Consider the following 12,985-nt stretch of genomic DNA (forward strand, 5'->3'; position numbering starts at 1 on the left):
TCAAGACGGCAGTCATGTAGATGTTGGTAACATACGTTGAGTGAGACGATGTAATTCACAGAGTGGTTTCACACAAAACTAGATGATATTTTACTATCTTTATGACAAACAGCAACTTTATTTCTTTGGCTCTCTGTTACACTAGTTAACAAGAGTTACCCAGTCAGCTCGGATACACAGAAGTTCAAATGTCTGTTGTTGGGACTAATGTCCAACATGTCAACTCTCAACAAAAGATAAAATCTCACTTTCATATAAGTGAAGTTAAAAGTGTATTGGACAAACTGCTGTGTTACAGTTTAATGTGTGGCTGTTAATGCAGTAACTTAAGCTGAATATATTAGTAACTGCTACTGAAATGTCATTTGTGCAATTTATGCAACCTTTTGGCTTTTCTTTGTTTTGTTTTTTTAAAAAAGTGGAATTCCTGCATCAATTATGTGTCTACATTATTACGTGTTAGAGCTGTGATGCTGCGATCCAGCATGGCTGCTCATGAGCAAAAAATAGAGCACAGTTTCAAAGACCAGGGTAATCTTTTTAAAATAGGTCAAACTTTTGTTAAGACTCACATTTAAAGTCCTGGTTCTTGGCAATATCAAACACATACAATTTTCAGGGCCACCTCTCTGGTCCCTGTCTTAGGTGCGAACAGTTCTTCTGTCTTGAGCCACAGATTGAGGTCATGTTGGATTTTCTTAGATGGAATAGTTGAGTATATGACCTGCTGGGTTGCTCTTGACTCATAGGGATGTAGTTACAGTGTTACACCACTGGGACGTGCCCTCGTCTTACTGGCCACGCTGACTGTGAGATGACTGGAAGACTCCTCTGGAACAGTGGCCAGTAAGATCCTCCCTCTCTTTCTGAAATTATATATATATTTATATAGAGAGAGAGAATTTCAGAAAGACAGGGATTTTCATTTTCTGGCTAAGTTTGTGTGAGGCTTGCTCTGTCTATTATTCTAATGGCATTAAGTGTAGAAGTAAATGTTACATTCCATAGGAGACTGAACAAGAAGAGAGGGGTTACACCATTTGTGTCCAGTTTCCAGTCAACATCTCAGTGCCATAGAGAGTAGTAGCTGGAGGCGTTATGTTTTCAGGCTGACCGCCTGTACATCTGTCACATTCTTGTGAAGGTGATATCTCAGGAATACCTTGAGGGAATTTCTTTAAATTTTACCCAAGCATCTACATCAAGAATGAACTGCTGATGAACTGCTTATGATTATATGGCCAACGGTCATTTTGACAGTTTATATTATAATTATGAAAGGATTTTACACAAATGGATTGGATACATTTTTTTTTATATCCAAGAGGTCAGAGGTCAAATGTACATAATAGTCTGCAAACGATGTTCTGGCCACTTTTCATTGCCATTGTCGGGGACTTACAACCGGACTAGAGGCATATACCTGCCAGGCAGTAATCACGTTTTCTTTTGGCATGACGGCGATTGTTCTGTAGCCTGAACGACTTTTAATTATTGTCACAATAATGACAAAGATCAAAAGACTTCAACAACACCATCTTAATCCAAATCACGATCTTTCCCTGAAGCGTTTTATTTTTCCTAATCCTAGAAGAAACTGAACGGTAGCAACGTCACGTCAGAAAACTTTTCAGGTAAGGTGATGTCCTCCTGCTGATACTGGCGTCAGCTCCAGATCCTTCAAGCCAAATCCAACTGTACTTTCTGTCCTGTCTCTGAGACGCCTTTTTCTGCCCCCGAACCCATGATAACACTGAAACCTGCCAAAGTCAAACCGACAACCAGCTCAATGACTTTACCAGCACTCCCATCTGTTTAGCTTTGTTGCGCAAAAAAGCGCTGACTCTTTCAGTAGGTTTATACCCGTTATGCGCTTTAGCATGACTGCCAAAGTTATTTATAACTGTTTTTGGTTGTCACCGTTGGATGACATCATGCCTCATGTCTCTGTTCCTTCCCTATCTCTGTCTGTCATCAGGCGGGGCACAGAGGACTACATCTGCCCCGGCTGCCCTCTGGGTAGCACACACATTACACCAACACAGACACACATGCACGCACGGGCACACACACACACACACACACACACACACACACACACACACACACACACACACACACACACACACACACACACACAGGGTAGTGCAGAGGTGCACGTACTGTATAATCTTCAGGAAGTGATTAGGGGGTGTGAGATCAAAGGTTTTGTGTGACGGGAAAACATTCCTCCCTCCGTTCCCCTTCAGGGAGAGAAGGATGGACAGCTTCCTCATGTTTAACTCCAACTGCCCCGGCCGACACTCAAACAGCTTTTTATGCTACCAAAAGCCTTGGAAAAAAAAGTGTTTTTAAAGGAAAAACTTATCAGAAATGATTTCTAAACAAATGTCGGTACCCTCGAAATTATTACCATAAGGAACGATTCTTTGGAGAGTAAGGCACAGATTATTTAATCTTGGATCAACACCCAGAAAATGATAAAGAAAAGTAACTAAGAACTGTACCATGTGGTTAGGTAAAACCTTTCCCTACACCACAAAAATTACAGTAGCCTACACATACTCATGCTATAATAATATAACACTTACAGGGGGTGCTCCTTTGCTTAAACAGTAGTTTTGCTTCTACTACTTCCAACTGGTTTTTCTGACAATACTTTTACTTAAAGGGGATTTTTTACAAATCAAAGTTTGTTCATAGGTCTTGGGAGGTAGTACTGCATTTGTTCAAAAGTTGTACAAAGCATTTTGTGTCCAGAGGGAAGTGATGTGAAGTCTGATAAATTGCCTATAGTGATTGCCAGTCTGACAATATTATAGGAGTGGAAAGCTAAATTGCTTAAGTATTCTTTTAACATTTTGTCTGCATTACTTTTACGGCTAGTGGAATAGTTTTATTTTGTGGTGTTGCAACGTTTACTTCAATGGGGGACAAGAATACTAGCAAATGGAATGGATTTGAAGTTTATTCTAAAAGAGACAGGAAGTATGTCTGTACATAAGAATGTATTGTACAGTATGTACATATGTCATGGTGCTTTATATTGATCTGGTAGCAGACAGTTGCAATTTACAACCATGTTTTCTCCCTTCGAGTAGTGAACATTCAAGTCAGTCAAGTATTACTATTAGTATTATCATTATTTAATAGATTATTATATGCCAACTGACAAACATGACAAATGTATGCACTATACTCAAAACTCATTTCCAGGAAAGTCATTTTGGAGGATGTCAAAGCTCCATTAGGGCTTTTTATTTCATGTGCCAAAGAGGTTACCTTTGTGCCTGCGTCCATGTGTTGATGACTTGGTTGGTTGGTTGGTTTGTCAGCAGAATTACATAAAAATCTACTGAAAGTATTTTCTTGAAACTTGGCCGTAGGTTAGGTCTCGGCCTAGAATATTGCTTAATAATATTACTTTTGGTGCAGGACTGATGGACGATTTCTTTTCACATTTTCATTAACATGATAATAATTTGTCAGGCATGCATGGATCTGGATGAAAAAAAATCAGGCATATCAGTGCAATCTGATGCACATCCTAGATCTGGTGATCTTAGATTATGGTTAAGCAGTAATGGGTAATTTAAAAATTAGAGTGAAACAGGGCTTTAAAGTTTGATGTTGGATTAGGCTTGACTGAATTAAAGTCTCTTGGGCCCCAGAAAGAGGTATGTGCTCTACTGAGTGCCCTTCTTGTATTAAAAGTGTGAAAGGAGATACAAAGATAGAGACAAAAGTGTGAAAATGACTCATTTAAAACTTTCAAAGAAACATTCATTGGCCTTATTTCTACACTGTCTTATGCATAGGAGTCCCTAATGCTGATGTGACACTCGTATGTCATAATAACTCTTTTGTTTTGTAGAAGAAAAAAAAACAAAAAAAAACCGACAACACTGCAGTACAACAAGCAAGTGAATCACATGTTTCTTGAAAACATAGTTTGCATCATGCAGCACAGGTCCATGCAAATTCATACACATGTGAATGAATAGACAGTTTTATGAGAAAGTGATACCAGTAATGGCAGTGTTGGTGTCACACTATCTTTCAAAAAGAGAACAAAAGGTTTAAAGCAGCTTACTCCAGTGAAATGTGTTCAGCTGTCAAAGGCAAAATGTAAATTCACTCATTTGGAGGCTTTGCTGATTTCAACTCTATGAACAGCTCAACCTGTCACATGTAATTACAAACTGACGACTGGACATTACAATTCATCAGAGCATGTTTACTTCTGATGTGGCAGGGCGAAACCACAGGACAGCTTAAACTTAATGTGTTCACCATGATCCTAGTTGACGACAATAATATTTTCTCTTCATTCACCAGAGCTGTGAATAAGGACAGCGTTTTAAACAGTAGAGGGCAGTAGACACCAAGGGCTGTAGGCAGGTGTGTGTGTGTGTGTGTGTGTGTGTGTGTGTGTGTGTGTATGTGTGTGTGGCTTTATTGTATAGTTATTCATCTCAAGTTATTTGTCACTGGCAATCTTTAAATATTTGTTAAGTTACCTGTATAATCATGCAGGACTACAGTTATTTTTTTCCTGTGCTAAAGTTGCTATTGTTCAGATTTTCAACCATAGAATAATTCTAAATGTGAGGCTTTCACAACATTTAGATGGTGTGGTGATTCCACAGATAAATATGTTTTTAATTACTGGAAAAGTATGTATTGGGTTTCACGTGGGTCAGTCCTCATTGAAAGTTCATCGGATTTGATGCTTTCTATGATAATGGTGCAATCTATGAATGTACTACAACTACAAAATTAAACTATCCTAATTAAAGTACCACTGTACCCACTCAGCGTATGAACTAGGTTAACTCATCTTCTTTCGCTGTTTTGAATTATCAGGAAGTGTTTTACCCCTTTTCAAGTACCAGCTTGACAGGATTAGATGTTTTCCTTTGTCGTGTAAGGATCACACACCACCATTTCAGTTCATCAAGTGCAGCAAGATTGGATATTATTGTACTCAATTGGCATTTTTACAGTATTTTAAAAGCAACTATAAATTAAATTCATTACGAATGTCACAGAATTATAATTTTACTCTACTGTTAACAGTTTAACAGTCGTGCACACAGATCTCCACACTGCCATGTGACGCTGGGTGTACGATGGCTGCAGGAAGTCATGCAGGTAAGTTAGGTAAGAACAGTAGACAGACACGGTTCTAAAGCTGTGTCCAGACAGAATGCGCAAGTTGATACAAGAAAGAGATGTGATAAGGTGCGAATTTGCTCAAAAACTGTGGCAGGGTGACTTGAAAATCTGAAACTGCTTCGTAAATAGATGGAAGGAGAGATTTCAGTTAGAGGCTGGTCCAAACACAAACCGGCACACTCCTACGACACAGCCCATGCATACGTCGCCAGTGAGGTTACAGCTAACTTACAGTGGGCATATTTCCTGTTTTCGGCTATCTTGACTTAACATGAATTAAGCTTGAAAACATCGCCTCGTCTTTGAGCAATTCTGTCATGTAAAAACATCTTTATTGGCAATTTCACTTGATTGACAATGAAGTTAACAATTCCCATCATCCCATGCCTCTTACCTTTTTGTTTGGTTTGCACCCCGTGCATTTATGAGTAGTTAGAACTTGGATTATCACTCATGTTAACCCACCTTTCCCACAAAGGCAAAACACAGTAATCAACACGGTTTAAGCAGAGCTGTGTTATAAAAGTTATCCATGGCTAACCTCAGCTGAGCTCAAATTAATGTAATGTAATGTTGTTGTTTCATCCGTAAACTGTTAATGACAAAAACTTTGTGATAATTCAATTTATTCCACATTGCTAAATGATGCAGCACACCTAAACTAATGCTAAAATTAACTAGCATTGACTAATATTAACTAGCCTAGCAGATGTCAGCAGGCCTTGCTGCCATCTTAACTTGTATTACATTTATTTTTGACACACATTTTTAAGCATATTAAATTGTACGGATGTACCTTGAGTTCCATGGACTAAATTATCTATCTTATTCTATTTCCCGCCTTATTTTTATACCTTTATTTCATATTGTCAGACACCTTTATTTGTTTCCTACCTGTCTGTCTTTATGTCCGTCTGCCTGTCTGTGTGGGTGGTCATTTAATCACAGACTGTGTATGTGGTCCTTCATCCTTCTGAGGGCGAGAGGGTAGATTGAATTAGAGCTTAAGAGCATCTCTGATTACACGTGCAGCAGCTTGTGTGTGTACAAATCCATCAACAAGGGGTGTTAAAGTGATATTTCTGTCCGGTACAACAGTCCCATCTTTTTTTCAAACACACTTTGAGACTCTACCGGCCGGTAAACATGCTAGATTTGTTGGTGCACGGCATGTGGTTTCAATGCAGTTTCAGTTCAAAACAAGGTTGAAATGTGTTTGTAAAAGCCTGTCTGTACACCCACAACACAAACACACAGTGGAGACATGCAAAATGGTATTGTTATTAAAATTCTTGTCATGTCATCGGCAGAAATCTAAGGTGTATGAGGTGTACTGATAATACTGATGTGATGTCAGATGAAAATAAAATGGAAGCTGGAAAGTGGTAAAATCAAATGGTAATAATATACAGGAATAGTAATAGGATACATGACGTGATGAAACAAAGTTCTGACTTACCTTTCTGACTTAACCTTACCTTTTCTCCATTGGAGGTTGATTGGTGAAACAACTTTTCTAACATTTTTTGGTTTATGGAGACATCATCAACAGACATGCTCTCCCCTTCACAGTTATACCCTTAGATTCTGTCCATCACTCAGCTTTAAGATTTACCACTGGTGACAGCTACAACAGGCCAGTCACCACCGCATCATATTTGATAAGGTTGTTTCACTTCCTCTGTCTGACAGACATAATAATCACTTGTATCTGGTCATCCTTAAAGCACTGATGCGTTAGCTCCCTTGACACGTTCCCTTGTCTTGGGCTATGTTTGTTGTTTGTCATGCATAATAATAATACCAAAAATTGATCACAGAAAAAAAAAAGCACTGATGCGGAAATTACCATCATGTATTGGGCCTACATCTGTGTTACATTGCATTCTGGTCCATTTTTAAAGTCACTCCGATGATTGGCTGGTTCTTCAGGTGCCTTGTGCCAGGAGTGATCTTGGAAAGACTGTTATTGTGTTAGTGCTGGAGTCTCACAACACCTGGCATCATAGGCATTTTAAAACTTACTTAAAAGTAAAAGCAATGGCTGTGAAATGTAAAAAGTATTATTTCATGGACCTCGCAATTTCAAACTGTTCAATAAAAATAAAGCCATGAATGGGGGATGCCTTTCTTCTCAGAATCCGCTCTGGTGTCATTGGCAGTTTTTTTTTTTTCATCCATGTCGCTGCCTTTGTCACCACACGCCTTTCCCCATTCAAGTCTCCCTCTGTGTCTGTTTTGCGTCTGGTTACGTCTTTCGTCATGCGCCATTCCATCTTGCCACCTCTGCCGTGCGTGATGTGCACTGATAGGCTGAAATCAGACTTGTGATGTATTGGAGGTGGCGTGTCATGACTGACTAATGACTCGACAACTCCCCTCAAATGCATTAAAACTAAATGTTTTGAAAGTGAATGCAGTAGAAAGAACATATATTGTATTGTGTTAAAATGTAAAAAAGTTGACAGAAAAATAGATACTCATGTGTAGTGCAGATGCCTTAAAAATGTGTACTTTGTACTCTTTACTGAATAACAATTAGCCTGTAACTTTGTTTTTACTGACACTGTTGTTTTCCATTTTTGTATTTCTATTTTAATCTGGTTTGCCCTTTCGCCTCACTGAAAATGAGGGTCTCTGTAAATCAGGAATACATGAATGCAATGCATTTTTATTGTATAACCACAGTAATGCACTGCACAAACTACTATAAGTTATAATTTTAGAATCCCCTGTATTTTATATGTTAAAAAATGTCTTCTCCCCCCCCGGCAATATGAAAAACTACTTTTTTAATGGAATTGTTTGAGCCACACCGTTCTGCAGGGTGACTGCATGCCGAAGAGCCTGCAAACACATAAAATTTGAGTCTTTCGAAGCTTCATTTACTGAATCGAGTGAAGTCTCTGCAGCACATTCATTTAAGTCGCCATCTCACATCGAAGCACGTCGAGTCGGGTGAGATCTTGTTTCTGGATGGCCTGAAAATAATAAAACTTGAGTTGAATTTTCTTGAAATGAATGAAACATATACTTACCCTCATGGCAAAAGATGATTCCACTCAATTCCTGTATGATGCTGCAGTGTGTAGATACCACAGTGTAAGTGCGAATATACTGTATGTAATTTTGGTGAATATACTATTTAAGGTAAGCACCCTGGAGGGGCACTGTCTTCCTCCTCTTTCATCGAAGTTCATCTCGAAGCACTTCCTTTGTTCTAAATACTGCTAAACAAAGAGGTAGTAATCAGCGTCCATGGCGGCACACATGCATACCTCCCATTCATGCTTTAGTGCTAAAGGGTTAAAAAACAACTGCACAACAGTAATTCCCAAAGTGCTCAGTAAGAAGTGACAGTGTGTAAAATGCAGCATTTTTCACCAAACAAAATGAGAGGCTGCTTTGAAGCCTCGGCAGACAGCTTGTGGGCACATGCCCCCCTGGCATTGTAGACACCCACAAATCCCCAGCGGTGCCACCCTGCCACTCTGCCACCCTGGTGCCACACAGCGACTTGAAACACTAAATTAGAGTCAGTTGGGATGGCGGATTTTGATGCAGATTCAGGGTGGGCTCATTGGTGTGGTTGGATATGTTGGCGAATTGTGGTTATGTGTGGGTATAAAGTATTTATTTTGGTGATGGCGGGCTCTCTGTGTGTGTGTGTGTGTGTGTGTGTGTGTGTGTGGTCAGTGTCTGTGTGTCTGAGAGTCCCACAATGTCATCTCCTGATTAAAATGTCACTACGCAGCAGATTGAGAGGTAAACAGGCTGTCAGATCCAGTCACAGTATATTTTACAGGGTAAACAAGCACCCATATCGCCCCGCTCTTCTGTACTTGTTGCGTTTTTAGTGAAATGTAGTGAAAATGCGCCTCACAAACTTCTGTCTGCTCTGGTATTCTTTTCAACAATCTTTTCATTCCATGTGCTTGTTACAAAGAATGCCCTCTTCTATCACATATCTCTCACAACAGATCATAAACAATAAATCATGGGTAGTTCCAGCAGACTTCCTGCCTTTTTCCAGCAGAGGCACAGAGAGTCAGACAGCAGCTTCCAGCGGTGCAGTTACGACCACTGTCCACGCAGCACAAGAACAGATCGTCATCAGAGTGACGGCCGCGTCTGTCACCTGTAAAAGCAGCTCATTAAGACGCATATTTAAATGTTTTTGTCAGGCAGCGACCTGCCGTGGCCATAGAAGTACGGCAATACAGAGGAAGTCAGGTGAAGCTGTAAAAAGAGGGAGAACGTTCACGTAGGGGGGAGGCTGGGGACAGAATGTCAAGTCAAACACGCTCTGGACTTTCCCCCAGGAGGCTGCTGTTCGTGTCCAGCGTGAAAACAAAAGTCGACAGTGATTTATTTTATCTTACCAACATAGTCAGGTTACATCATGTGCTTTGGAGAGCTGCAATCATAACTAATTAACCCCAAGCCACAATGAGCATACGACAAAACCTCTCGCTCTTAAAAAATTTTGAATGATGCAGCTGTATTTTTGTATGTATGATTAATATGTATTGTTTAATCTGATGATCCACATGATTTAACAAATACTTGCTCCATATTTCCATGAGCTACATGAGGAGAGCAGGTACTGTTCTGCTATCAGAAAAAATAAATACTGAATACTGAAATAAAGGGTAATGTGATTGAAATCCGTCTAACGAAATGTCTCACTGATGATCTGCTAAGTGTGATCCAAGCACTTAAAGTTGGTGATGTCACCAATCCATATTCCTTTGTCTGATGTTTTTAGGAATTTGAAATCTGTAATAATGCAATTATAAGCCAAAAGCCAAGTACTTATACTACTAATTGTCTAGTAATTAGTAACAGTTCCATAGAGATATCGAATATCGAATTGTGGTTCATGTCCCATTTGTGACCACCAGCCAATACCATAGATTTTAAATGTAACTAGATAGTAAACCCAAATATGGGTGGTAATTTATATTATTTCAGTTGGTTTATGTTTGAGTTATATTTTGGACAGTTTTCATGGTTTTATTGGATGGGACAGTTTGAGGAGTGGCAGGGAACAGGGATCAGAGAGAGGGGGGATGAAATGCAGCGTACTGCCACAGGTCAGACTTAAACTGAGACGTCTGAAGACGAAGTTGTTTAAAGTTGTCTAACAATTGATTAAATGTTGTTGTTTTTTTTTTTTTATCACAGTCTCAAAAACAAATGTCTGACTTAATATTTCATTTAATGCACATCATTTTGTACAGTATGGTAATGTTAGTTGTTCCTTTCTCTGAGTGTGAGATTGAGAGTCATTCTACAGGTTAAGAGTAAAGAAAAAGAAACAGGTAAAGAATTACACATCCAACCACCAATAGAAAGACTATGACAAAAAACACCTTGTGTTTCTCATCCTGCTTCTTAAGAAAAAAAAAAAAAAAAAAGGAAGAACGATCTGGTCTATAACTGTCAGATTGTATCACTCAGCACCTTTGATATTATATCCGTCAACACTACACGTTTAGAGAAAATAATACTTAAAGATCCAAAGAAAAAACACTTCATCCCCACTGTTTGATTGAGAGGTGATGTTAGGAAAGTGCAGTTCAGAGACGACACAGCAACAGGCTGTGGTGCACCAATTCAGCATAAAGCGATTATTCATTAAAATCATTTGTTTTTGGTTAGTGCTGTATGTCTTTTGGTCGGAGTAGTGCTTGCAGAAAAAAAGTAGTGCCCATCTAATTCCCCTCACGACTTTAGATCTCAGCACAGCACCTTGTACACACACACACACACACACACACACACACACACACACACACACACACCATAAACAGTAATTGAAGAACGCCCTCCTTGCATTTCTTCCAAGTGTTTCTCTCTTCTTTTTTTTTTTTTCTTACACTCGGAACACCCGTCTCTTTTGTTTTTGCCCAAACTCTGGTGAAATTCCAACACGAGGCAAACGGGGCAGGAGAAGGACGAAGGAAAAACATGTTGGAATTTTCTTCTCCTCTCAGATCTTCAGGGTTTCTCAGCAGCAATTACACAGAAGTGTTACCAGATGCTTCTCGCCATTGTCGGACCGAAAACCACATATCTGCACAGAGTCACTTCATCGTTTAGGACTGGGAAATGCTTTTTAAAAAAAACAAAACAAAACAAAACGTATATATGTATACAACGTTGATGCAGTTTTGAAATTTCACATTGGATTTTTCAACTGAATACCTCTGGGTTAATGAGGCTCATTCAGTGCACAAACCAACAAAGCAACCAATACACACACACACACACACACACACACACACACACATATGCTATTCACACACTACTCTACATCTACGTGGATATACACCTTTTGAATATACACACAGAATGTACATGCATCAATACACAGTTAAGTACAATACGCAAGACATAATACTAATACAGTGAAAACAAGTCATTATATTAAGGATTACAGACTAAAATGCTTTGGACTGGATTGGATTAGATTAGATTAGATTAGATTAGATTCAACTTTATTGTCATTGAGCACAGTACAAGTAGAGACAATGAAATGCAGTTAGTGTCTAACCAGAAGTGCAAAAAGCAGTTAAGTTCAAAGTATGTACAGTATAAATAGTGCAGTGAAGACAGATATTACAGTATGTACAGTATATAAATCAAGTGTATGTGGGTCTTGGTACAGTATTTACAGTATATAAATACAGTCTATAAATATTACTGGTTTGGTTACTGGTTATTACTGAAGTGAGGAACTGGTGATGCATTGGGCGGTTTTCACCACCCTCTGCGGTGCTTTCCGATCAAAGACAGGGCGGTTGCCATGCCACAGTTGGTAAGGATGCTCTCGATGGTGCAGTGGTAGAAGTTCACCAGAATCCGAGCAGACTTATGGATCTTCTTTAGTCTCCTCGGGAAGAAGAGACGCTAGTGAGCCTTCTTGATCATGGTGGTGACATGCTCAACCTCCGTCCCGTTGATACGGATGGAGTAGAGGTGTTAATGGGATTGTAACTGTGATGGCCAAGATGCCTTGCTTTGGTGGAAATGTATAATAAAATACAGAGAGTACCACGAAATTCTACCCAACTACCTTTTTATGCAGTTCATTGTTTATGGCCGTCATCATGTTGAGGCTGTGCCACACTTCCACCACGGTTCAAATGTTCGTTATATTGTCTCCTTGGCAGACATGTTTCCAGTATCGTCAGGGAAACTATCTGAATCGTGGTATAAGGCGTATTAAACTGGCACTCAGTAGATCTAATGAGCTCAGGCACACCGCAACAGCCCCGGGCGAGGCTGTCTTGACAGAACAGGGAGGCTCTGATTTAAGAGTGACGCATAACTGGGCACACGTTTCCACACCTTACTTTGTCCCTGTGGAGAGAACATTGGACTGCATCTCCTACTCAACACTGATGAAGTTCCAGGTACTTGTGGAGTTAGCTGTTGATTGTGACTTACTTGTGTCCAGCAATCAATTGTCCGGGCTAACTAGCTTGTGTGCTATCGCTAGTCAGTGTGGATGGAAGTGTGTTTAGTCACGGTAGCTCTCGATGCAATGTCACTGAGCTAACTGTTTGAAGCCCTCGCCTTCTGTCACGCTTATTGGCCAATGGGCAGCATACTTCTTCTCATAAAAAAATCAAAAATCATCTTTTATGTCCGTGTTTTATTTTTCAGTCTCATTTTTTTTCAGTACCAAATATTTTTTTTTAGTGCCAATGCAACCTTTTCAAGTACAAACACCAGTGTTCCTTTGTTAGCTCAGGTTTGGTTTCAATGACAAATTTTAGTTTCGACGCCATGTTCACCG

This window comes from Acanthopagrus latus, chromosome 23, assembly GCF_904848185.1.
Source record: "Acanthopagrus latus isolate v.2019 chromosome 23, fAcaLat1.1, whole genome shotgun sequence".
NCBI lineage: Eukaryota > Metazoa > Chordata > Actinopteri > Spariformes > Sparidae > Acanthopagrus > Acanthopagrus latus.